This window comes from Balaenoptera musculus, chromosome 8, assembly GCF_009873245.2.
Source record: "Balaenoptera musculus isolate JJ_BM4_2016_0621 chromosome 8, mBalMus1.pri.v3, whole genome shotgun sequence".
Classification (NCBI taxonomy): domain Eukaryota; kingdom Metazoa; phylum Chordata; class Mammalia; order Artiodactyla; family Balaenopteridae; genus Balaenoptera; species Balaenoptera musculus.
In genome coordinates, this window is record NC_045792.1 from 53189960 (window position 1) to 53216267 (window position 26308).

The following is a 26308-nucleotide window of genomic DNA, read 5'->3' on the forward strand; positions in this document are numbered from 1 at the left end:
TACAGACAAGCAAAAGCTAAGAGAATTCAGCACCACCAAACCAGCTCTACAACAAATGCTAAAGGAACTTCTCTAAGTAGGAAACACAAGAGAAGAAAAGGACCTACAAAAACAAAGCCATAATAATTAAGAAAATGGTCATAGGAACATACATATCGATAATTACCTTAAACGTGAATGGATTAAATGCTCCAACCAAAAGACACAGGCTTGCTGAATGGATACAAAAACAAGACCTGTATATATGCTGTCTACAAGTGACCCACTTCAGACCTAGGGACACATACAGACTGAAAGTGAGGGGATGGAAAAAGATCTTCCATGCAAACAGAAGTCAAAAGAAAGCTGGAGTAGCAATACTCGTATCAGATAAAATAGACTTTAAAATACAGAATGTTACAAGACACAAGGAAGGACACTACATAATGATCAAGGGATCAATCCAAGAAGAAGATATAACAATTATAAATATATATGCACCCAACATAGGAGCACCTCAATACATAAGGTAACTGCTAACTGCTATAAAAGAGGAAATCGACAGTAACACAATAATAGTGGCCGACTTTAACACCTCACTTACACCAATGGACAGATCATTCAGACAGAAAATTAATAAGGAAACACAAGCTTTAAATGATGCAATAGACCAGATAGATTTAATTGATATTTATAGGACATTCCATCCAAAAACAGCAGATCACACCTTCTTCTCAAGTGCACACGGACATTCTCCAGGATAGATCACATCTTGGGTCACAAATCAAGCCTCGGTAAACTTAAGAAAATTGAAATCATATCAAGCGTCTTTTCCGACCACAACGCTATGAGTTTAGAAATCAATTACAGGGGAAAAAAATGTAAAAAACACAAACACATGGAGGTTAAACAATACGTTACTAAATAACCAAGAGATCACTGAAGAAATCAAAGAGGAAATCAGAAATACCTAGAGACAAATTACAACGAAAACACGACGATCCAAAACCTATGGAATGCAACAAAAGCAGTTCTAAGAGGGAAGTTTATAGCTATACAAGCCTACCTCAAGAAACAAGAAAAACCTCAAATAAACAATCTAACCTTACACCTAAAGGAACTAGAGAGAGAAGAACAAACAAAACCCAAAGTTAGCAGAAGGAAAGAAATCATAAAGATCAGAGCAGAAATAAATGAAATAGAAACAAAGAAAACAATAGCAAAGATCAATAAAACTAAATGCTGGTTCTTTGAGAAGATAAACAAAATTGATAAACCATTAGCCAGACTCATCAAGAAAAAGAGGGAGAGGACTCAAATTAATAAAATTAGAAATGAAAAAGGAGAAGTTACAACAGACACCACAGAAATACAAAGCATCCTAAGAGATTACTACAAGCAACTGTATGCCAATAAAATGGACAACCTGGAAGAAATGGACAAACTCTTAGAAAGGTATAACCTTCCAAGACTGAACCAGGAAGAAATAGAAAATATGAACAGACCAATCACAAGTAATGAAATTGAAACTGTGATTAAAAATCTTCCAACAAACAAAAGTCCAGGACCAGATGGCTTCACAGGTGAATTCTATCTAACATTTAGCGAACAGCTAACACCCATCCTTCTCAAACTCTTCCAAAAAATTGCAGAGGAAGAAATATTCCCAAACTCATTCTATGAGGCCATCATCACCCTGATACCAAAACCAGACAAAGATACTGCAAAAGAAGAAAATTACAGACCAATATCACTGATGAATATAGATGCAAAAATCCTCAACAAAATACTAGCAAACAGAATCCAACAACACATTAAAAGGATCATACACCATGATCAAGTAGGATTTATCCCAGGGATGTAAGGATATACACAAATCAATCAATGTGATACACCATATTAACAAATCGAAGGATAAAAACCATGTGATCATCTCAATAGATGCAGAAAAAGCTTTTGACAAAATTCAACACCCATTTATGATAAAAACTCTCCAGAAAGTGGGTATAGAGGGAACCTACCTCAACATAATAAAGGCCATATATGACAAACCCACAGCAAACATCATTCTCAATGGTGAAAAACAGAAAGCATTTCCTCTAAGATCAGGAACAAGACAGGATGTCCACTCTTGCCACTATTATTCAACATAGTTGTGGAAGTCCTAGCCACGGCAATCAGAGAAGAAAAAGAAATAAAAGGAATACAAATTGGAAAAGAAGAAGTAAAACTGTCACTGTTTGCAGATGACATGATACTATACATAGAGAATCCTAAAGATGCCACCAGAAAACTACTAGAGATAATCAATGAATTTGGTAAAGTTTCAGGATACAAAATTAATGCACAGAAATCTCTTGCATTCCTATACACTAACAACAAAAGCTCAGAAAGAGAAATTAAGGAAACAATGCCATTCACCATTGCAACAAAAAGAATAAAATGCCTAGGAATAAATCTACATAAGGAGGTAACAGACCTGTACTCAGAAAACTATAAGACACTGATGAAAGAAATCAAAGATGGCACAAACAGATGGAGAGATATACCATGTTCTTGGATTGAAAGAATCAATATTGTGAAAATGACTATACTACCCAAAGCAATCTACAGATTCAATGCAATCCCTATCAAATTACCAGTGGCATTTTTTTACAGAGCTAGAACAAAAAAATCTTTAAATTTGTAATGGAGACACAAAAGACCCCGAATAGCCAAAGCAGTCTTGAGGGGAAAAAACGGAGCTGGAGGAATCAGACTCCTTGACTTCAAACTATACTACAAAGCTACACTAATCAAGACAATATGGTACTGGCACAAAAACAGAAATATAGATCAATTCAACAGGATAGAGCCCATGCACCAGAGATAAACCCATGCACCTATGGTCAACTAATCTATGAGAAAGGAGGCAAGGATATACAATGGAGAAAAGACAGTCTCTTCAATAAGTGATGCTGGGAAAACTGAACAGCTACATGTAAAAGAATGAAATTAGAATACTCCCTAACAGCATATACACACAAAAAACTCAAAATTGATTAAAGGCCTAAATGTAAGACTGGACAGTATAAAACTCTTAGAGGAAAACATAGGAAGAACACTCTTTGACATAAATCACGGCCAGATCTTTTTTGACCCACCTCCTAGAGTAATGGAAATAAAAACAAAAATAAACAAATGGGACCTAATGAAATTAAAAAGCTTTTGCAAAGCAAAGGAAACTACAAACAAGATGAAAAGACAACCCTCAGAATGGGAGAAAATATTTGCAAACGAATCAACGGACAAAGGATTAATCTCCAAAATATATAAACAGCTCATGCAGCTCAATATTAAAAAAACAAACAACCCAATCAAAAAATGGGCAGAAGACCTAAATAGACATTCCTCCAAAGGAGACATACAGATGGCCAAGAAGCACATGAAAAGATGCTCAACATCACTAATTATTAGAGAAATGCAAATCAAAACTACAATGAGATATCATCTCACACCAGTTAGAATGGGAATCATCAGAAAATCTACAAACAACAAATGCTGGAGAGGGTGTGGAGAAAAGGGAACCCTCTTGCACTGTTGGTGGGAATGTAAACTGATACAGCCACTATGGAGAACAGTATGGAGGTTCCTTAAAAAACTAAAAATAGAACTACCATACGACCCAGCAATCCCACTACTGGGCATATACCCTGAGAAAACCATAATTCAAAAAGAGTCATGTACCACAATATTCATTGCAGCTCTATTTACAATAGCCAGGACATGGAAGCAACCTAAGTGTCCGTCGACAGATGAATGAATAAAGAAGATGTGGCACATATATACAATAGAATATTACTCAGCCATAAAAAGAAATGAAATTGAGTTATTCGTAGTGAGGTGGATGGACCTAGAGACTGTCATACAGAGTGAAGTAAGTCAGAAAGAGAAAAACAAATACCGTATGCTAACACATATATATGAAATCTAAAAAAAAAAAAAAAAAAAAAAGAAATAAAGAACCTAGGGGCAAGATGGGAATAAAGATGCAGACTTACTAGAGAATGGACTTGAGGACACAGGGAGGGGGAAGGGTAAGCTGGGATGAAGTGAGAGAGTGGCATGGACATATATACACTACCAAATGTAAAATAGATAGCTAGTGGGAAGCAAACACATAGCACAGGGAGATCAGCTCCGTGCTTTGTGTCCACCTAGAAGGGTGGGATAGGGAGGGTGGGAGGGAGATGCAAGAGGGAGGAGATACGGGGATATATGCATATGTATAGCTGATTCACTTTGTTATACAGCAGAAACTAACACACCATTGTAAAGCAATTATACTCCAATAAAGATGTTAAAAAAAGAAAAACTAAAAATAGAATTACCATTTGACCCAGCAATCCCACTACTGGGCATATACCTAGAGAAAACCATAATTCAAAAGGACACATGCACCCCAATGTTCTTTGCAGCACTATTTATAATAGCCAGGCCATGGAAGCAACCTAAATGCCCATCAACAGACAAATGGATAAAGAAGGTGTGGTACATATATACAATGGAATATTACTTAGCCATAAAAGGGAATGAAATTGGGTCATTTGTTGAGACGTGGATGGATCTAGAGACTGTCATACAGAGTGAAGTAAGTCAGAAAGAGAAAAACAAATATCGTATATTAACGTGTCTATGTGGAACCTAGAAAAATGGTACAGATGAACCGGTTTGCAGGGCAGAAATAGAGACACAGATGTAGAGAACAAACATATGGACACCAAGGGGGGAAAGTGGCAGGGGGGTGGGGGTGGGATGAATTGGGAGATTGGGATTGACATATATACACTAATATGTATAAAATAGATAACTAATAAGAACCTGCTGTATAGAAAAATAAATTAAATTTTTTTTTTAAAAGAGAAGTTATACAAGGTAACAGGATCCATATCCTTATCTGTAAATTTGAGGTGTTAGGAGACAAAGCATAGTCCCCAGATATATCATCTGTGCAGATGCTAGATTAATGCTGAGGTCCCTCTCAACTCTAGTCCGTAATTCCATGAGTTATAATGCTTCCTCTTTACCATTGACCTAGTCTTCTGGCCAACACTCTTGGAAGATAATAATCCCTTGCATTGCCACATTATCACAGTTGACAAACTGCATTTACTATATTTATTAATAACTAGGAAAATGAGGCCCAATGAGAGGCTCATAGTTGCACAAGTTAGTAGCAGAGTCAAGTGAACAAGACCTTCCAAGTTCTAGTTCAGTTACCTGCTTGTAACACCACCTTGAGGGAAAAGATTTACTAGGTACCTGGCGGAGAGAGGAGGAGAGCATCAGAGGGGATCTTCTCTCACCTAGGCCACCCTCACTCCCACTCCAGAGCAGGAGCCCCCTCTGCACCCTCCTGACTGATAATCATCCGCTGGACCACTTCGTTCCACTCCTATGGCCAGAGCTATGAGAAAGTTCATCTTTATGTTGAACTGGATTCTAACTCCTTATGGCCCCTCCCCATTAAATGAAAATACTCACCCCACCCTAAAGTCACGGGCCTTAACTCTGCTTATATTAGCACAGCAGGGTAGTGTGAAAACCCATCTCCCAGCCTTTAACTTGCTCAGTCCCACAACAGCCCTATGAGGCAGAAGAACATTAGTATCCCCCTTTTCAGATGAGGACACTGAGACGCAGGAAAGGGGAGGTACTTGCCCAAGGTCTCAGACATGACAGGAAGAGACTCAGCCCAGCTCCCCAGACCTCAGAAGAAAGTGACAGTTGTCCCTCTCTCCAAGTCCCCTTCATGGACTGGCCAGGCACACAGCCGCAGGTGACCTGGGGTCATCCTGCATTAGACAGCTGGCCTTGCCTCTCCAAGGTACAGAGGGCAGCCAAGTCCAGCCATGGACCTGCTGTGAGGGCAAAACTTCCCCTTTTAACCCTTTCTGTACTGCAGGTCGCAGAGTGGAACAGAGAACATGGCCAGCTCTTCCCTCTGGCTGTGTGGCCATGGGCTAGTCACTGCTCCTTTCTGAGCTTCAACTTCCTCCTATGTTGTAATAATGATAAGAGCAAACATCGACTGAGGGCTTGCTATTCTAAACTAAGTTAATATATGCAAAGTGCTTAGAGCAGAACTCAATCCTTCCAACAATCCTATGAGGTAGATAGTCCTCGTTCACAGAGGAGGAAACTGAAGCCTAGGAAGGTCAAGAAATTAACCTTAAAACACACACTGTTAGTTCTTAGGCAAGGAGGAGTTGGAACAAGTGCTAAATCCTACCCACCAGTAGTTATGAGGATTAGAGATGGTGTTTGTGAAATATCTGGTATATTGCAAGACCTCAATAAACACGCACTGCCTCCTGGCCACTCCCCTTTCCTATGCTATGCTCCCAATTCCTCCTTTATTCTTCCATTCTAGGACTTGCTACACAGTTCAGTTCCTTTTGTACCTGTCCTGGCTCCCAGGACTGCAAATGCTCAGTAGGTGCTGGCTGAATGATGACCATTAGATTCATTTTTTGATACACTCTAGGGTCTTTGGTTGTAATGTCCAGTCACCCTGAAAAATAGGGTCCCTGACTTGGCAGGAGGAAGTAGTGAGGACTTTGACACTTTGGCAAGGGACCCCAAGTGGCTGCAGCCACACATGGCCAAGGCACAGCAGGGGCTCAAAACCAGCTCATGGGCCTGACTCTAAGGTGAAGCTCTTTTCCAGAATTCCAGAAGGAGAGGTGTGCCATACTCTGTCCTGACAGTCTTCATCATGCACGGTGCTTTCCTCAATATGTTACTGCAGACAAACTGTTAGCAAGGTGCATTAGCCCAATATTACCTCCCCACCAGTCAGTTGGGAGACGAATTTTCATAAAATTGTATCCTAAACCGTGAGTGGAAAAGAGCAGGTTTTCTAAATTAATAGATTAAGTGAAAAAATTTAATTTTAATAGATTACTTAAGTAAACATTTGATTAATTCATTTCCAGCCCTAAAACATTTTTTGTTTGTTTGTTTTTGACTTTTACTAGGGAAAACACCACGCCATGCACCTTGCAGGATCTTAGCTCCCCATCCAGGGATTGAACCTGCGTGCTTGGCAGTGAAAGCATGGAGTCCCAACCACTGGACTGCCAGGGAAGGGAAAACGTTCTTAAAATGTTTTCTCCTCAGGAAAATGGGGCTTCCTTTGTATTTAAACATCCAGGATGGCTGGGCAGTGGGTTTAGCCAGAGACCAGTAGGCTGGACATTGTGGTTTAGGTTCTGGGGCTGCTTCCAGGTCCACCTGTGACCAGGCTTCCAGGGCTCCAGCATCCACGAGTATGAAGTGAAGGGTTTGGAAATCTCTGAGGGAAGGCCTTTCCAGCCCTGGTTGTATAACTCCTTCTGAATCCATGTTTGGGTCACTAAGGATATTATTACCCTGCTCTACTTCTCTCATTTTTAACCCAGCTCCAGAGTCACTGACTCAGAACTGGAAAACATGATGTCCTGCTTGCAGACAGGGCCGGGAGAGCTGACCCGGCGTGGTGGGCAGGTCCGGAGTGCCCCATCAGCAGCCTCCTGGGCCTACCTTCACCTTTGAATAAATAGAATTTACTCAACAAGGGGGCTGATCTTTGTTAGGTCCTCTCCAGCTCAGACTTTGGGGGACTCCAGCTGAGCACAGGGCCCCTGTGTCCTGCTGTGTCATTCTGCCTCTGTGTGTGCATCATAATCCCATCTCAGGCCAGTCCTTTCCCAGAAATGCTCCTGGCCCTGACCCCGGCCCCGGGGATTGAGGGGGCGCTGCACGTGTGAGTGAGTGAGTGCGCCAATTGGTAATTGGGGGAATAAATGAGCGATGTGAGTAAACAAGTGCAGAACAGATGGAGTAGTCCTGCGAAAGAGGGACAGGAAGGTCTGCATGGCCAGGGTCATCCAGCCAGCAGGCTACAGACTGAGACTGCCTCCAGGCCCACCTGGCAGATGAAAGATAAAATGTTGCTGAATCAGCAGCTGCCAGCTGGCTCCAATTATCAGGGATCTAAGGGCACAGGCTGCGCTCAGACAAGTTCTAGGAGTGGGGAGAGGAGGAAGGCAGGAAAGACAGGACAAGGACGTGAGGTCTTCTCAGGGGGTGCGATGAGGCAGGAGAGGTGGCCCTTGGTTCAGAAGGGCCCACTGAATTCAGGTGTCCCTGCTCTCAAGTTGCCACGTCTCAGGGTTGGGAGGTTATCTTGTCCAGCTGGGCCACTGCAGGTGGAAGTAGCAATGGAGAAGAGGGAAGTAGCAATGGAGAAGAGGGAAGTAGCAGAAGCTGGCCTAGACTTCAAGCATCATTCAGTTTCCCCAGACTTCCCTCCCACCGTCAGGTGGGGAAACTGGCACTGAGTGAGGCACTTTACTGGAATGGCCTCTGAGGAGCTGCCTGTGACCTCACCCTCAAGGTATCTGAATGCCCCAAGTTGGAAAAACTGAACTGGTCCCAGATGGACTGGGGTCAAGGCCCCCAAGGGCCAGGCCAGGAACACCATGTGAACGTGGTACCAGGGGTAAGCTGATCAAGTCGGGCCCTGGGGAAGCCAGACTTCAAGTAACCCTGGCTGAGCTTGAGCCCAGGCAGCTACAGAATGGACTCAGACCTAGGTTGTGACAAGTTTTCTAGTTTTAAAAATGATCTATATACGCACACTCATGTCACCTGATGCCCATGGACCTCAGGCTGTTTGTCACTCCAGTCCTGACCTACTGGAGAACATAGGGGGTCAAGAGTCACTGATCCCCTGCTGTGTACTTTGACCCCCTGCTGTGCCATGAGGAGTCAAGAGAAAACTGGACAAAGTCCCTGCCCTCCAGAACCAGACTCCCTCTGTCACTGGGGGGACTTCATGTACTGAGAGCCTGCAGTGTGTCTGTGCTGTGCTGGGCCTGGGGATGTAACAGGGCACGAGGGGGTCAAGGTGCCCCACTCAGACAGTTTATATCTAGTGAGAAGAAAGCTATGATGAACACATGCACAGATAAATATGATAATATCACATCGTGACATGTACTAGGAAGAAAATAAAGTAAATTAATAAGCTAGAGCCTTGCTACTACAAGTGTCATCTGCAGACCAGAAGCATCCAATAACCAGAGAGCTCATCAGAAATGCAGATTCTCAGGCCCTGCCCAGGACCTCCTGAATCTCTATTTCAACAAGATCCTCAGGGGATGCCTATGACTAGGGGGTCAGGAATTCACTCCAAGCATGGTAATTACCCCAGGGAAAAAAGAAACATTTGAGACGTAAATGTTCTCAGCTTCTGGAAGCTCTGTCTTGCAGGCGGAGGGAACAGCCAGTGCTACCAATCATAAAATATTCTCCTTAAAGGCACAACTAACTCGCTAGGGAACCTTAAGCAAGTCATCTTACCTCTTTAGGCCTCAGTTTCCAACCGGGTAAATCGAGGAGTTGAACTCAATACAGGCTCTTTCAAACTAAAAAACTACAATCCTCTGAATGGAGGATTTTGAGTCATCAAGAGTCAAATGACCTGGGGCTTCCCTAGTGGCGCAGTGGTTAAGAATCCATCTGCCAATGCAGGGAACACGGGTTCAAGCCCTGGTCTGGGAAGATCTCACATGCCGCAGAGCAACTAAGCCCGTGCACCACAACTACTGAAGCCCTCGCGCCTAGAGCCCGTGCTCCGCAACAAGAGAAGCCACCGCAATGAGAAGGCCATGCACTGCAACAAAGAGTAGCTCCCACTCACCACAACTAGAGAAAGCCCACGCCCAGCAACGAAGACCCAATACAGCCAAAAATAAAAAAATAAATAAATAAATAAAAGAGTCAAATGACCAGCTAAGAAAGAGCTATTTGAGGGAGTAGCAGGGCCCTGGAGTCCTCAGGTTACCCTAAGAGGCCCAGGCCTTTTCTGTCCCTTGGGAATAGAAGTATCTCTGCTTGGGGAATCCACCGCAAACTCCACTGTTACAAAGGCTCCTTGTGAATGGCTGAACCCTGTCAACCCAGGAAGCTGGCAGGTCTTCCTGACCGGCCTCCACTCTGGTCTTCCTCCCTATCATACCCCTCCCCCAGTTCTAGGAAGACCCAGCCCTTCCTCCAGCTGATGCAACTGGCTCCCGGGGCAGCTTACAGGTTTCTGAGCTTGCTGAGTAGTAAAGAGAGGGGTTGACAGGACAACAAAGTGCTCCCTAGTCAGTCAGTCACAAAGGTCTGGATTATCAGAGCTGAATATACTCTAGCACTCCTGCAACTCAACCTCTACCTTATTGATGAGAAACCTGGGACTCCAAATTATATTTTCAACCATGTTTTGTTCACTCCCCTGGAAGGACTTCACCTGCCATATATATCACTTACTATAAAGTTATATTTTAAAATTCTGTGACCAGACAAAACTAGTCACTCATACGGAAAACATGTCTGTCTCTCCTCTACCTAGGAGTCCTTGAGGGCAAGAGACAGGTCTACCTCTTCCCTATGACCCCAGGAGCTCAGGAAATTTTCCTCAGTTTGTTGACTGAAAGGATGAATGAATGAAAATTGTGGGGACCTGTCTATCCTTGGTGTGCTTCCCAAATATTTCTTCACTCCTTCCTCTGTTGTTTTCATTCAGTACACTTTTATTGGGCTCCCCCCAGGGAGCCTTAGGAGAGAGATCCAAAAAAAATATTGCTATGATATATAGCAAAGAGTGTTTGCCTATGTTTTCTTCTGGGAGTTTTATGGTTTTAGGTCTTACATTTAGGTCTTTAATCCATTTTGAGTTTATTTTTGTATATGGTGTTATAGAATGTTCTAAGTTCATTCTTTTACATGTAGCTGTCCAGTTTCCCCAGCACCACTTATTGAAGAGACTGTCTTTTCTCCATTGCATATTCTTGCCTCCTTTGTCATAGATTAATTGACCATATTGTGTGGTTTTATTTCTGGGCTCTCTATTTTGTTCCATTGATCTATGTGTCTGTTTTTGTGCCAGCACCATACTGTTTTGATTATTGTAGCTTTAGGGTATAGTCTCAAGTCAGGGAGCATGATAACTTCAGGACTGTTCTTCTTTCTCAATATTGCTTTGGCTATTCAGAATCTGTTTCAGGATCGTTTTTCCAGCATCAGTTGCTTACTTTATGTCTCTGTGTCAAGTTTTGGTAATTCTTGCAGTATTTCAATTTTTTCTTGTTCTTTTATTTTGGCCGCACAGCGCGGCATGCGGGATCTTACTTCCCCGACGAGGGATCAAACCTACGCCCCCTACAGTGGAAGTGTGGAGTCTTAACCACTGGACCACCAGGGAAGTCACTCATTATTACTATATTTGTTGTGGCTATCTGTGGTCAGTGATCTTTCATGTTACTATTGCAATGTGTTTGGGGTACAACAAACTGCCCATATAGGATGGCAAACTTAATAGATAAATGTTGCATGTGTTCTGACTGCTCTACCAAGCAGCCATTGCCCCATCTCTCTCCCTCTCCTCAGGCCATGCAGCAATATCGAAATTAGTCCAATTAATAACCCTACAGTGGCCTCTATGTGTTCAAGTGAAAGGAGGAGTTACACATTTCTCACTTTAAGTCAAAGGCTAGAAATGATTAAGCTTACTGAGGAAGGCATGTCAAAAGCTGGGATAGACCAAAAGTTAAGCATCTTGTACCAGTTAGCCACGCTGTGACTGCAAAGGAAAAGTTCTTGAAAGAAATTAGAGGTACTACTCCAGTGAACACATGAATGATAAGAAAGCAAAACAGCTTTATTGCTGATATGGAGAAAGTTTTAGTGGTCTAGATAGAAGATTAAACCAGTCACAACATTCCTTTAAGTCAAAGGCCCTAACTCTCTTCAACTCTATGAAGGCTGAAAGAGGTGAGGAAGCTGCAGAAGAATAGTTTGAAGGTAGCAGAGGTTGGTTCATGAGGTTTAAGGAAAGAAGTCATCTCCATAACATAGAAGGTGAAACAGCAAGTTCTGATATAGAAGCTGCAGCAAGTTATCCAGAAGATCTTGCTAAGACATTTAAGGAAGATGGCTATATTAAACAACAGATTTTCAATATAGATGAAGCAGCCTAATATTGGAAAGAAATGCCATCTAGGACTTTCATAGTTAGACAGAAGTCAATGCCTGGCTTCAAAACTTTAAAGGACAGGCTGACTCTCTTGCTAGGGGCTAATGCAGCTGGTTACTTTAAGTTGAAGTCAGTGCTCATTTACCATTCCAAAAATCCTAGGGCCCTTAAGAAGTATGCTAAATCTACTCTGCCTGTGCTCTAATGTGGATGACAGCACATCTGTTGACAACATGGTTTACTGACTATTTTAAACACACTGTTGAGACCTACTGCTCAGAAAAAGTGTTTCCTTTCAAAATATGACTGCTCATTGACAACGCACCTGGTCACCTGTGAGCTCTGATGGAGATCTACAACAAGATTGTTTTCATGCTTGCTAACGTGACATCCATTCCATAGCCCATGATTTGGGGAATAATTTTGACTTTAAAGTCTTATTATTTAAGAAACACAGTTCCTAAGGTTATAGCTGCCACAAGTAGTGATGCCTCTGATGGATCTGGGCCATTAAGAACATTCTTGGACTTCCCTGGTGGCACAGTGGTTGAGAATCCACCTGCCAATGCAGGGGACACGGGTTCGATCCCTGGTCCGGGAAGATCTCACATGCCGCGGAGCAACTAAGCCCGTGCGCCACAACTACTGAGCCTGTGCTCTAGAGCCCATGAGCCACAACTACTGAAGCCCATGTGCCTAGAGCCTGTGATCCGCAGAAAGAGAAGCCACCACAATGAGAAGCCCGTGCACCACAACAAAGAGTAGCCCCCACTCACCGCAACTAGAGAAAGCCCACGCGCAGCAACAAAGGCCCAATGCAGCCATAAATAAATAAATAGATAAATAAATAAATTTATTAAAAAAAGAACGAACATTCTTGATTCATGGGAAGAGGTCAAAATATCAACATTAACAGGCGTTTGGAAGAAGTTGACTCCAACTCTCATGGATGACTTTGAGGGGTTCAAGACTTCAGTGGAGGAAGTAACTGCAGATGTGGAAACAGCAAGAGAACTAGAATTAGAAGTGGGGCCTGATGGGAGCGACTGAATTGCTGCAATCTCATGACAAAACTTTAATGAATGAGGAGTTGCTTGTTATGGATGAGCAAAGAAAGTGATTTCTTGAGATGGAATCTACTCCTGGTGAAGATGCTGTAAAGATTGTTGAAATAACAACAAAGGATAAACTCAGTTGATAAGACAGCAGCAGGGTTTGAGAGGATTGAAAGAAGTTCGACTGTGGGTAAAATGCTATCAAACAGCATTGCACGCTGCAGAGAAATCGTTTGTGAGAGGAAGGGTCAATCGATGCAGCAAGTTTCATTGTCTTATTTTAAGAAATTGTTCACGGCCACCCCAACCTTCAGCAACCACCAACCTGATCAGTCAGCAGCCATCAACATCAAGGCAAGACCCCCTCCACCAGCAAAAAGATTACAACTTGCTGAAGGCTCAGGTGATGGTTAGCATTTTTTAGCAATAAAGTATTTTAAAATTAAGGTATGTACATTTTTTTGTACATAATGCTATTGCACACTTAGAATACAGTATAGTGTAAACATACCTTTTATAGGCACTGGGAAAGCAAAAAATTTGTGTGACTTGCTTTTTTGTGATATTCACTTTATTGCAATATTCGCTTTATTGCAGCGGTCTGGAACAAAACACACAACGTCTCCAAGGTGTGCCTGTACCATAAATCCAGTGGCTTAAAGCAACACAAATTTACTATCTCACAATCCCAGAGGTCAGAAATCCAAAATAGATCTCATGGACCTAAAATCAAGGTGTCATCAGCGCTGTGTTCCTTTCTGCAGGCTCTGGGGGAGAATCCATTCCCTTGCCTTTTCCAGATTCTAGAGGCTGCCTGCATTTCTTGGTTCATGGGCCCTTCCTTCATCTTCAAAGCTAGCAAGGCCTTTTCATCCAGCCATCTCTCTGGTTCTCCTTCTTCCAGTTACAAGGATTTTGTCATCATGTTAGGCCCCCTCCTGGATTATAATCCAGGATAATCTTCCCATCTCAAGGTCATCTGATTAGCAATCTTAATTCCATCCTTAATCCTCCTTTGCCACATAACCTAACATATTCACAGGTGCCAGGGATTAGGACATTGACATCTTTGGGAGCCATTATTGAGCCCATCACACTTCTCATCCCTTTCAATTTTGTTTTTACATGCCATGATATATTTTTAAAAATGTTTATTGGAGTATAGTTGATTTACAAGGTTGTGTTACTTTCTGCTGTACAGCAAAGTGAATAAGTTATACATATACATATATCCACTCTTTTTTAGATTCTTTTCCCATATAGGTCATTACAGAGTATTGAGTAGGGTTCCCTGTGCTATACAGTAGGTCCTTATTAGTTATCTATTTTATATATAGTAGTGTGTATATGCCAATCCCAATCTCCCAATTTATCCCACTCTCCCTTTCCCCCCGGTAACCATAAGATTGTTTTCTACATCTGTAACTCTATTTCTGTTTTGTTACTAAGTTCATTTGTACCATTTTTAAAGATTCCACATATAAGCGATATCATACGATATTTGTCCATCTCTGTCTGACTTACTTCACTCAGTATGACAATCTCTAGGTCCATCCATGTTGCTGCAAATGGCATTATTTCATTGTTTTTTAAGGCTGAGTTATATTCCATTGTATATATGTGCTACATCTTCTTTATCCATTCCTCTGTCGATGGACATTTTGGTTGCTTCCATGTCCTGGCTATTGTAAATAGTGCTGCAATGAACATTGGGGTGCATGTATATTTTCAAATTATGGTTTTCTCCAGGTATATGCCCAGTAGTGGGATTTCTGGGTCATATAGTAGCTCTATTTTTAGTTTTTTAAGGAACCTCCATACTGTTCTCCCTAGTGGCTGTACCAATTTACATTCCCACCAACAGTGCAAGAGGGTTCCCTTTTCTCCACACCCTCTCTAGCATTTATTGTTTGTAGATTTTTTTGATGATGGTCATTCTGACCATGGAGAGGTGGTACCTCATTGCAGTTTTGATTTGCATTTCTCTAATAATTAGTGATGTTGAGCATATTTTCATGTGCTTTTTGGCCAACTGTATGTCTTCTTTGGAGATATGTCTATTTAGGTCTTCTGCCCATTTTTTGATTGGGTTGGTTGTTTTTTTGATATTGAGCTGCATGAGCTGTTTGTATATTTTGGAGATTAATCCCTTGTCGGTTGCTTCGTTTGCAAATATGTTCTCCTATTCTATGGGTTGTCTTTTCGTTTTATGGTTTCCTTTACTGTGCAAAAACTTTTAAGTTTAATTAGGTCCCATTTGTTTACTTTTGTTTTTATTTTCATTACTCTAGGAGGTGGGTCAAAAAACGTCTTGCTGTGATTTATATCAGATAGTGTTTTGCCTATGTTTTCATCTAAGAGTTTTATAGTTTTATATCTGGCCTTACGTTTAGGTTTTAATCCATTTTGAGTTTATTTTTGTGTATGGTGTTAAGGAGTGTTCTAATTTCATTCTTTAACATGTACCGTATTTCTTTAAGTAAAATTTTGCACTGAAGCCCAATGAATGAGACAGATTGAGAAGAAATTGATTTGACTAATAGGATGACGGTGGGCTATAGCTGCATCCTTTGACCACTTTTCTTTAGCCCTGAAGTCACCTCCAGAGAACTCAAGAGACTCCACAGAGGGCTTCCCTGGTGGCGCAGTGGTTGAGAGTCTGCCTGCTAGTGCAGGGGACACGGGTTCGAGCCCTGGTCTGGGAGGATCCCACATGCCACGGAGCAGCTGGGCCCGTGAGCCACAACTACTGAGCCTGCGCGTCTGGAGCCTGTGCCCCGCAACGGGAGGGGCCGCGATGGTGAAAGGCCCGCGCACCGCGATGAAGAGCGGTCCCCGCACCGCGATGAAGAGTGGCCCCCGCTTGCCGCAACTGGAGAAAGCCCTCGCACAGAAACGAAGACCCAACACAGCCAAAAATAAATAAATAAATAAATTAAGTAGCTATAAAATTAAAAAAAAAAAAAAAAAAAAAAAAAAAAACAAAAAAAAAACAAAAAAAAAAAAAAAAAAAAAAAAGAGACTCCACAGAGCCCAGCTGAAAAACCACCATCCAAGATGAGGTCCAATGTCTTATCCTGGTGTTCAAGCCTTTCTGGCCTTATTCTCTGCCTTCAGGCCCCACCTGTGGGCCAGACTCTGGGCTGAGCAGGAGAGACACCCGACCTGGACGCACAGTTCTGGCCCCCAGGAAGCTTGAGAGCCTGATGGGGGAGGACAGACAACCAAGCAGGCCACTTCAACCTAGCTGGGTAACTATCAGAAGAGCACAGGGAGCAGAGAGGAGAGGGGCTTGGCAAAGCTTCCGGAAGGAGTAACAACTATGTGAAGTTAGTAAGGCAGAAAGATGTGGGAATAATCTTAAATGCAGGATGGTGAGAAGACAAATGTGTCTCTCCCTCTCTTTACATACATATTGGGTTGGCCAAAAAGTTCGTTCGGGTTTGTCTGTAAGATGGTACAAAAACCCGAACGAACTTTTTGGCCAACCCAATATATTCTCTATAACACAGTACATACACTATATACTATATATGTAAATATACTATACAACACTATAACACATATACTATATTTTTTAAAAGATTTTTTCGCTTTTTAAAATTAATTAATTAATTTTATTTTCAGCTGCTTTGGGTCTTCGTTGCTGCTCGCAGGCTTTCTCTAGCTGTGGTGAGCGGGGGCTACTCTTCACTGCGGTGCGCAGGCTTCTCGTTGTGGTGGCTGCTCTTGTTGCAGAGCATGCGCTCTAGGCTGGCGGGCTCAGTAGTTGTGGCTCACTGGCTCTAGAGCGCAGGCTCAGTAGTTTTGGTGCCCGGACTTAGTTTCTCTGCGGGGTGTAGGATCTTCCCAGATCAAGGATTGAACCCATGTCCCCTGCATTAGCAGGTGAATTCTTAACCACTGCACCACCAGGGAAGCCCCATACATATACTATATTAAAGTATACACATACAGCATACATTCTATATCTATATTCTAAATACAATAAGTTACAATTTTCCTGATTTCATGCATCTATATATTATTTATGGATACATATACAGTAAATAAAAACTTACATGGGAATGAAAACATCAACTTAAGGAGCCAGCTCTGGGAAGAAGGAGGGTGAAAGGGAGGAGTACATGGGTACTTTCTATTTGTTAGGTCTTATTTCTCGAGCTGAGTGATGGGTACATGGATATTTATATATTCATTCTCTCATATTTTTGAATACATTAAGTAATTAGAACCAAAAAAAAAGGAAAAGGAAAAGGAAAGTGGGAAACGTTTTCCAGGTAGAGGTACCAGCTTAAGCAAATGCCCAGAGACACGAAATAGCAGGAATACCGGTGACTCCTCAGCATGCCGCACTCTCCCAAAGGCCACTACTAGCTTTTCCAAATCTTCACTCCCCCACTTCCCACCTCAGCCCTTTTGCCCAGCCTCACCCTCCGCGGCTGACCTTTCTGACCAGATCAGCCCCCTCCCCTATCGGATAGGCTCTCATCCCAGTGGCAAGTGTACACCTCTCGTTTGACCGTTCAACTCCCGAATGACTGTCTCACCTCAAAGCCTGCAGACTCCAGGAGGGCAGGGCGGGTTCCAGCCCCAAAGCTGGGTCGCAAGGCGGGGGGCCGGCCGCTGCAGCTTCGGCCAGCAGGGGGCGCTGCAGGGCAAGCCAGGACCGGTGCTCCGCCCGCGCCGCCGCTGCCGCCCGAGCCAGCTATTGCGTCCCTGAGCCCCCGCCAGCGCGACGAGACACGTCGCCAGCGGAAACACACGAGTTTCCAAGCGGTAATTGTCCGTCTCGCTTTGATGAAAAGGGTTGGCCGACGCGGGAGACAGTGGGAGGAAAATCCTCTCATCGGTTTAAGACCGCATTCACCAGATAGGCGTCATTAATGTTTCGTAGCTGTTTATTAAAGAAAGGGGTTTGACTCAGCAGCTGGAAAGCACGGAGCCGATTTCTTTCTTTCCTACCACTGCCCTTTCGAACCGATTCTGCGGACTCATGCTTTACTTTTCCCGGATGAAATCTCGGCAGGTCCCCTAGCTTTCCGAGAGCCTCCCGTTTATTGTTAGGCACTCTACGTGCAGGCCAATGTTAAAGCAAAACTGCCCCTGTTCTGGCCACCTCTGGCTGGGACACCTGCTGGCTGGGGAGGGGACTGGGCAGCCTCTCTCGCCTCGCTTTTCTGCTCCTCCTGCCCCTGCCCCGGCTGCCTCTGGCACTCCAGAGCTGGGGGGAGGGGGTGGGGTAGTCTCAGCCAGGAAGGTCTACCTACGATAGAGCCCTCTGGTCTTGGCAGGTTCCAGATGCTGACATTTTCTCTCAGGAGCACTTCTGATAGGCTCCTGGGAGACCTACCACACCATTCAGCTGCAGTACCCCTAAAAAAAGGGGGTGCTTCCTCTTTGGGGCTGTTTACAGCCCCTTGGCTTCTGCATCCCTCCTCACACTTCCAGCCTCATTCTGCGGGAGTCCCCTCTCCCCTGAGCGGAAGCCCTCTTCCACGGGGGTGCTTTCCAAGAAGGTCTCATTCTACTCCTTACAGTGGGATCTACAGGTGCCCTAAGAGAAACACACAGCTGGAAGTACAGCCCCCTGCCTAGGAGCGCCACCCCCCCACCCCCACACTCGCCAGCTCTCACCAGATTCCAGACCTCACAGACCCCCTCCAAGGCTCCCCAAATAGTTCTCCCAAAGCCTCTCTCCCCTGGTTCGAGGTGACGGGGGAGAGCTCCTTCCCCTCCCTGGTAAGGTGTGGTTGGGGGACAGGCAGAGTGAATGCACTGACAACTCTCTCGGAAGAGTCTTCTCTCTGCGGTTCCTGGGGGATGTTGACTTCCTCTCCGTGGCAGGCAGGTTAGCTGAGCAATGGCTTTTAGTCCTGCCCTCTCTCCTCCTCCGGAGTTCTGCATGGGTGGTTCAGCCTCTCACTTTAAGTTCAGCAGCTCTGGCCTTTGGGGCCTCAGCTGAAATTCCGAGGTGAATGGGAAAGTCTTTGTTTACATCTTATTAGGTTCCAGCCTTTGCCTGAGAGCAATGTCTCTAACCTCAACCCAGAAAAGACCTCGCCAGAGGATCCACCCAAAATACAAATCTGTCACTCCCCTGGTAAAACTCTTCATTCTCCAGCTACTCCCAGCAGGCAAGCTGCATTTCAGCTCCTGAGCTTTACAGACGCTTCCCGAACCTCACGCTTTCTCTCGCAACTTTGCCTTTCCTTCCACCAGAGGAGTTCTAGCTCCACTTCTCCACTTGGCTGATTCCTTGAGGTCTTTGAAGACCAGAGTCAAAATGTCACCTCCTCCAGAAAGCCTTCCACTACCTCCACTGTGCTTCCACAGCCCTTGCCACAAATAGTGTTTTGTTATGATTACCTGGATCTGTATCTGTCTCCCCACTCGATTCTGAGCTCTCTGAGAACACGGATGGTATTTGTTTTGCTGAGTATGTTTAAATTTTTTATCTGAAAAACACCAAAAAGAAAGTAAAAATCACCTATAATCCCAGCACTTTTTAAAAACTGAAGTATAGTTGATTTACAATGTTGTGTTAATTTCTGCTGTACAGCAAAGTGATTAAGTTATACATATATATACATTCTTTTTTTAAATACTCTTTTCCATTACGGTTTATCATAGGATACTGAATATAGTTCTCTATGCTATACAGTAGGACCTTGTTGTTTATCCATTCCATATAACAGCTTACATCTGCTACCCCCAACCTCCCACTCCATCCCTCCTCTGACCCCCTCCCTCTTGGCAACCACAAGTCTGTTCTCCATGTCCATGAATCTGTTTCTGTTTCATAGATAGGTTCATTTGTGTCATATTTTAGATTCCACATATAAGTGATACCATATGGTATGTGTCTTTCTCTTTCTGACGTACTTAGTATGATAATCTCTAGTTGCATCCATGTTGTTGCAAATGGCATTATTTCATTCTTTTTTATGGCTGAGTAATATTCCATTGTATATACGTACCACATCTTCTTTATCCATTCCTCTTTGATGGACATTTAGGTTGTTTCCATGTCTTCGTTATTGTGAATAGTGCTGCTATGAACATAGGGGTGCATGTGTCTTTTTGGATTAGAGTTTTGTCTGGATATATGCCCAGGAGTGGGACTGCTGGGTCATATGGTAGCTCTATTTTTAGTTTTCTGAGGAACCTCCATACTGTTTTCCATAGTGGCTGTACCAACTTAGAATCCCACCAACAGTGCAGGAGGGTTCCCTTTTATTCACATCCTCTCCAGCATTTGTTATTTGTAGAGTTTTTAGTGATGGCCATTCTGACCAGTGCCCAGCACTTATTTTTGATATCACAGAAAGGACAAAGAATCTTCCTTCTCCTGTGTGTCCCACCAATCTCACCTCCAGGGACAAACACTTTTAAGAGGGTGATATGATTCTTTACTGCCTTTTCCTGGCACACAAATGCACACACACACAATTTTATAATTCTTACTATCATCTTCATCTACAATTTCCATTTTCACTTAACAGTCTATCTTGGGTATCTTTCCATATTACTGCATATGATTCTACCTCATTCATTTTTTAAAAATTGTGTGTATTTTATTTATTTATTTATATATATAAAACAAAAAATTTGCCATTTTAACTATTTTTAAGTGTACAATTTAGTGGCATTAATTACATTCACAATATTGTGCAACCATCACCACTATCTATTTCCAAAATTTTTTCATCATCCCGAACAGAAACTCTGTACCCATTAAGCAATAACTCTCCATGCTCCCCTGCCCCTCCCCTCATAACCCCTGGTAACCTCTGATGTACTTTCTGTCTCTATGAATTCCCCATTTAAAAAAAAATTATTTATCTATTTGGCTGCATGGGTCTTAGTTGCAGCATACAGAATCTTTAGTTGTGGTGTGTGGGATCTTTAGTTGTGGCATGCGGGATCTAGTTCCCTGAAGAGGGATTGAACCTGGGCCCCCCTGCATTGGGAGCGTGGAGTCTTAACCACTGGAGCACCAGGGAAGTCCCAAATGCCCCATTTTTAAAAAATGACTGAATATTACTCTACAGTAGGAAACATTATCATCTATTTAACCATTCTCTACTAATAGACACTTAGGGTGTTCCCAAGTTTGGATAACAAACAATGCTACAACAAATATCCTCATGCAGAAAGTTGAGGAGTGGGGTTGCTGAGACATAGGGTGTGTGCATTCAAAAATCTAACAGGTACTTATCAGCCTGTGCATCACATTTAGCATGAAGGTTTCTGACCCCCATTCCCAGATATTCTGGTTTAATAAGAATGCACAGGGGCCCAGCAACCTGAATTTTTATAAAATCCTACCTGATCATTGTGATGGGAGAACACACAATGAGAAACACGGCCATGGGGCCTGGATCTGCTGTGTTCCTGGGTCCCCAGCATCCGCCCTCAGAGAGCAGGTTTCCTCTCTGGAGCAACATCATAAACTGATGTCCCTACGCACAGCCTGCTGCCAATACACCGAGGCTGCCCTGATGAGTCATCGGGCACAGTGTGCTGGCCCCTGGGGTGACAAAGCCTCTAAGGAAACCTTGATGGATTGTGTGTCTCCCAATCTGGAAGCCCTGAGTCACCCTGGTGTACCATGCAGCTCCCAATTTTGTGATCTGTTAGCTTTGCCTTTTGTGGGAGGCAAACTCACCCCTCATTTAAATCAAGGCCCATGAAGGAAAAGGCTGCCTTATCTCTCTGGGGAAATTATGACTCACACCACAGGAGTGGTGGGTGGAGGACAGAGAGGAGAGGAGAAGAGAAAACAGACAGAAACAAGGCTGAATTCCGGGGCAGGGGGGAATTAAAAGGTGAAGGAAAAAGAGTAGAGAGGAAGGGAAAGCAAAAAGACCAGAGTTAGAGGGAAGACACAGAAAGGAAAGAGAGAGAGAAAAGGGAGGGGGAAGCAAGAAGGAAGAGAAGACGGGAGAAAGAAAAGACAACACGGAGCAGGACGTGGGGAGAGTTCCTTAGCTGGTATTTTGGATCACCCCAGAAAAAGATGCTCATCAGATCTCAGGAAGACTCCGATGGCGGAGGTGGCCTGCCTTGGTTCTCAGGCCCTGCCTATAAGCCAGCTCATGGTTTCAGCCTCGCCTGCAGCCTCGGCAGCCCCCTGGGGGCTGGTGGGTGGGGGTCAGACTCTGAGCGGGGGCAAAAACACACTAAGGAGCAGCCATACCCTGTGTGCCTGGATGGCGGGCACAGCCTTCCTAGTCATTTGGCAACAGGGGACAGATCCTCGGAACAGGTGCGTACTCCTTGCTCAGTGTCTCAGCTATGAAGGACGCTCCTTGCAGTGCTAGTTACAGTAAAGGAGAAAAAAGAAAGAAAGAAGGCAGAAGTGAAGTGTGGCTTAATACAGGGGTCCCCAACCCCCAGGCCGCAGACTGATACCAGTCCGTGGCCTGTTAGGAACCGGACTGCACAGCAGGAGGTGAGCAGGCGAAGCTTATCTGTCGCTCCCCATCGCTCCCCATCGCTCGCATTACCGCCTGAACCACAACCCCCAACCCATGTCCGTGGAAAAACTGTCTTCCACGAAACCGGTCCCTGGTGCCAAAAAGGTTGGGGACCACTGGCTTAATAGATTTATGATACATTCTTACAACACACTGTGATGTAGCCGTTACAAATGGTGTATAGAAGAGCCCTTAAAAAAATGGGAGAAATCCTCACAATACTGGATGAAAAAATAAATACATACATGTTCAAATTAATCTTTAAAATGGTATGATTTGGATTTCCCTGGTGGTCCAGTGGTTAAGACTCCACTGCAGGGGACGCAGGTTTGATCCCTGGTTGGGGAAGTTCCACATGCTGTGGGGTGTGGCCAAAAAAAAGAGAAAAGGTATGATTCAAATGTTGTTAGTGGATATGTGTGTAATGGGGGTGGCATTGCCTCTGCCCAACTCAAAGTCTTCTCCAAGTTCAGTTCAACCCTGTGCTAAGAGATAGTCGTTTTGTTTTTGTTTCTGTTTTTGGCAATGTGATGTCTAGACTCTACCCCTTCCCCACTAGCCCCATGCTCTCCCTTTAGGGGAAATTCCCATTCAAGTCTTGCCAGGGTAGGTAACTCCTAGTCCCTGCTCCCACTGCAGAAGCCCAAATGATTGGCTGCTTCTTCTACCTGCCCCTGGTATAGCCAGGGGCCTGCCTGTGACCACAGCAGCAGAAGCCACTCAGTCCTGCAGTGTAATCCCAGTCAGGCTCCTGCCACTGGGCCCCCTGAGCTCCTGGTGCCCATCCCCTAGGAACACTGGTAATCGTGGAAATTTCCTTTTGGTTTAAAGAGCTGGCCTTGGCCTCTGCTACTGGCCACCAGAAGCCTGGTCTGACACTTTCACTGTGTTCAGCTGCAGGAAGTTCTGCTACCACCACCCACTTGGTGGGCAGGGCCCCTCCCTTCCTTGGGTTAGGGTGTCTTGGGGCTGTGTGAGAAGGTGTCCATCTGGGGTCATCAACTGGGGTCTGCACACTGGGGCTGGACAGCCAGTGAACGAGGAGGTGGATGGGATGCAGTTAATTCCTCTCCAGGAGCCCAAGGAGGATGAGCTGGCAGAGGTCCTGAGTACAGGCCATGGGACATGCTCTTCTCAGTGACAAGGGGTAAACAGTAACCAGCCCCACGTGGTGCCTGGGCACCTGAAAACTGGCCCTGCAAGCCGACAGCTGCCAGCATGACCTGAAAAAGAGGGTCTGGGGAGGAGTTGGGAGGGCATCCAAGCTCTCACTCAGGCTAGGCCGGAGAGAGGCCTTTGGGGCTCCACGTGATGGCTCAGAGAGGGAGGAGCTGCCCACCAGGAGCAGGAACCCAAGGACTCTGGAGGTCCCAGGACTTGGGGCACTGCCCATGTCAGCTATGTTGACCTATACTATCTTTGCTGGGCAGGATTCAGTCAGAAACCCTTAGATGAAAAGGGTCTCTGGGTGGGACTTCCCTGGTGGCGCAGTGGTTAAGAATCCGCCTGCCAATGCAGGGGACACAGGTTCGAGCCCTGGTCCGGGGAGATGCCACATGCTGCGGAGCAACTAAGCCCATGCGCCACAACTACCGAGCCTGCGCTCTAGAGCCCGCAAGCCACAACTACTGAGGCCATGTGCCCCAACTACTGAAGTCCGTGTGCCTAGAGCCCATGCTCTGCAACAAGAGAAGCCACTGCAATGAGAAGCCCACGCGCCGCAATGAAGAGTAGCCCCCGCTCACGGCAACTAGAGAAAGCCTGCGTGCAACAATGAAGACCCGATGCAGCCAAAAATAAAAAATAAATTAAAAAAAAAAAAGAAAGAAAAAAAAGAAAAGGATCTCTGGGTGTGTTGGGGAGTATTCAGGGAGAACAGCTGGAAAGATGATCCCTATTTCACAGCTGGTCTGGTAGGGGGAGCCAGGGGCAAGAGTGGGTGGCAATGATTTTTTTAAAAAAACTTTTAATTGAAGTATAACTTAAATATAGAGGAATGCACCCAAGTAATTGTCACAAGATGTAAACACACCTGTGTAACCATTACCCAGGCCAAGACAAAAAATATTACTCAGGGTCTCAGAAGCCCCCCATTTGGGTAGCAATGGTTTTAGAGAGGAAAGTGGACAGGGTCTGAGAGCAAAGGAGGAAGGAAGGAAAAGATCCTCCCAGGTGCCACCTGACTGACAAGTGAACTGGCCTGCAGGCAGGGCTCCGGGACACAACACACACCCGGAAGTTCAGGGTCGTCCCTTGGGAACTTGGTGAGCCATGGGCAGCCCTGCAAAAAAAGGCAAGCAACAGGGTGTTTGGAGAAGATCACAGACCAGGTAGGACTGGGCTGAGAGCCTGAGGGCAAACAGGAAAGACGATTGCTTCCGGGCTGGGCTGGGAGGGTCTAGGAATGGTTGGTCCCAGGGGAGTGGCTGCAGCAGCCACTATTTGCTCTCTGCCGTTTGTTTGTCCGATAATGATTCATGTGAGTTCCACTGATCAGCGCCTCCTCCTCCTTGCCCCACTGTGAGCTCCTGTGCCAAGGGCAGAGGGGCATGGGGGACAAGCACAGCTGTGACATCAGGGAGACCTACGTTTGAACCCCGGCTCTAGGCTGTGTGACTTTGGAAAAGTCACATTCCCTCTCTAACTTCGGTCAGCAAAATGGGACAACAACCTGTGCCTCATAAGATAGTTGTGAAGAAGAAACGAGAAAAAAACACATAAAATGCCTGACATTGGGCAGGCCCTTAATAAATGCTTGCTCCTTTTCTTAGCCCTTTTTTCATTTAACAAATATTTATCTGGGGCCTGGTATAGAGCAGGCAGCTGTGCTAGGCACTAGGAAGAGAGTGGTGAACAAAACAAGCATGGAGACTGGCTGCCCTCATGGAGCTTAGAATCCAAGCAGTGGGACAGACATTAAATAAACAAACAAATACACATCGTGAAGGAGAAGCACAATGTATTATGAAAAAGAATATCAGTGGTGACTTCCTTCCAGTTGAGTGGTCAGGGAAGGCCTCTTGGGAGAGGTGACACACATAAGCTGAGACCTAAAGGATGAGAATGAACCAGGCATTTTGGAAAGCAGGACCCAGAGTGGCAAAAAGGCACAGGTTTAGGAGCCAGATGTGGATGGGTTTCAAATCTTGGGTCCACTACTTACTCAGCTGTGGGACTTTAGGTGAGTTCCTTTACCAGTTAAGGCCTCAGTTTTATCTTCTATAAAATGTGGCTAAAAACACTTATTTTATAGAATTGTGACGATGAAACCCAACTATGTATATCAAGTGTCCTGCCTGGAGTCTCTCAGTAAAAATCAGTTCCCTTCCTCTACTGGCTCTTGATTAATTGTCGAGAGACTGGCACAGAGATGACACATGCACACATTCAAACACACACACACGTGCATGCGCAGTACATACACCATCAAGAACACACAGAGGCAGGACACAGGTGCCTCCTCAAGCTGGGGGTTCGAGGAGAGGTTCATGAAAAGACTCTACAGAGATATGGCAGGGATTGGGGAGAGAAGCAAGAAATAGTGCAGTCCTTCAGGGCAGCTAACTGTGGGGACTTAAAAGGGTGAGGAAGACAGTGGTTACCAGAGCCACAGAGAATAGCTGTGTGGAGCAGGTGCCTGAGGGATGCAGCTGACTTACAGGGACTGGGCAGGGAGACGGCCAGGGAATTATGAGTCTGATCTCAGCCTCCCCTTTCCCTCTGATCTCCTGCTAGGCCTCGCGTTG

The 26308-nt window shown here is 44.6% G+C and overlaps 1 protein-coding gene across 1 annotated transcript in view; it reads right to left on the reverse strand.

Annotated features, from left to right (window-relative positions):
• LOC118898909 (thyroid hormone responsive) overlaps nt 1-26308 on the reverse strand; it is a 40957-nt gene that overhangs the window by 6531 nt on the left and 8118 nt on the right. Inside the window, exons 3-4 of the mRNA XM_036859706.1 lie at nt 19450-19538; nt 17631-17977 (exon numbers count right to left, since the gene is read on the reverse strand). The gene's annotated coding sequence lies outside the window, so the exon portion shown is untranslated. The remainder of the gene's footprint in view (nt 1-17630; nt 17978-19449; nt 19539-26308) is intronic.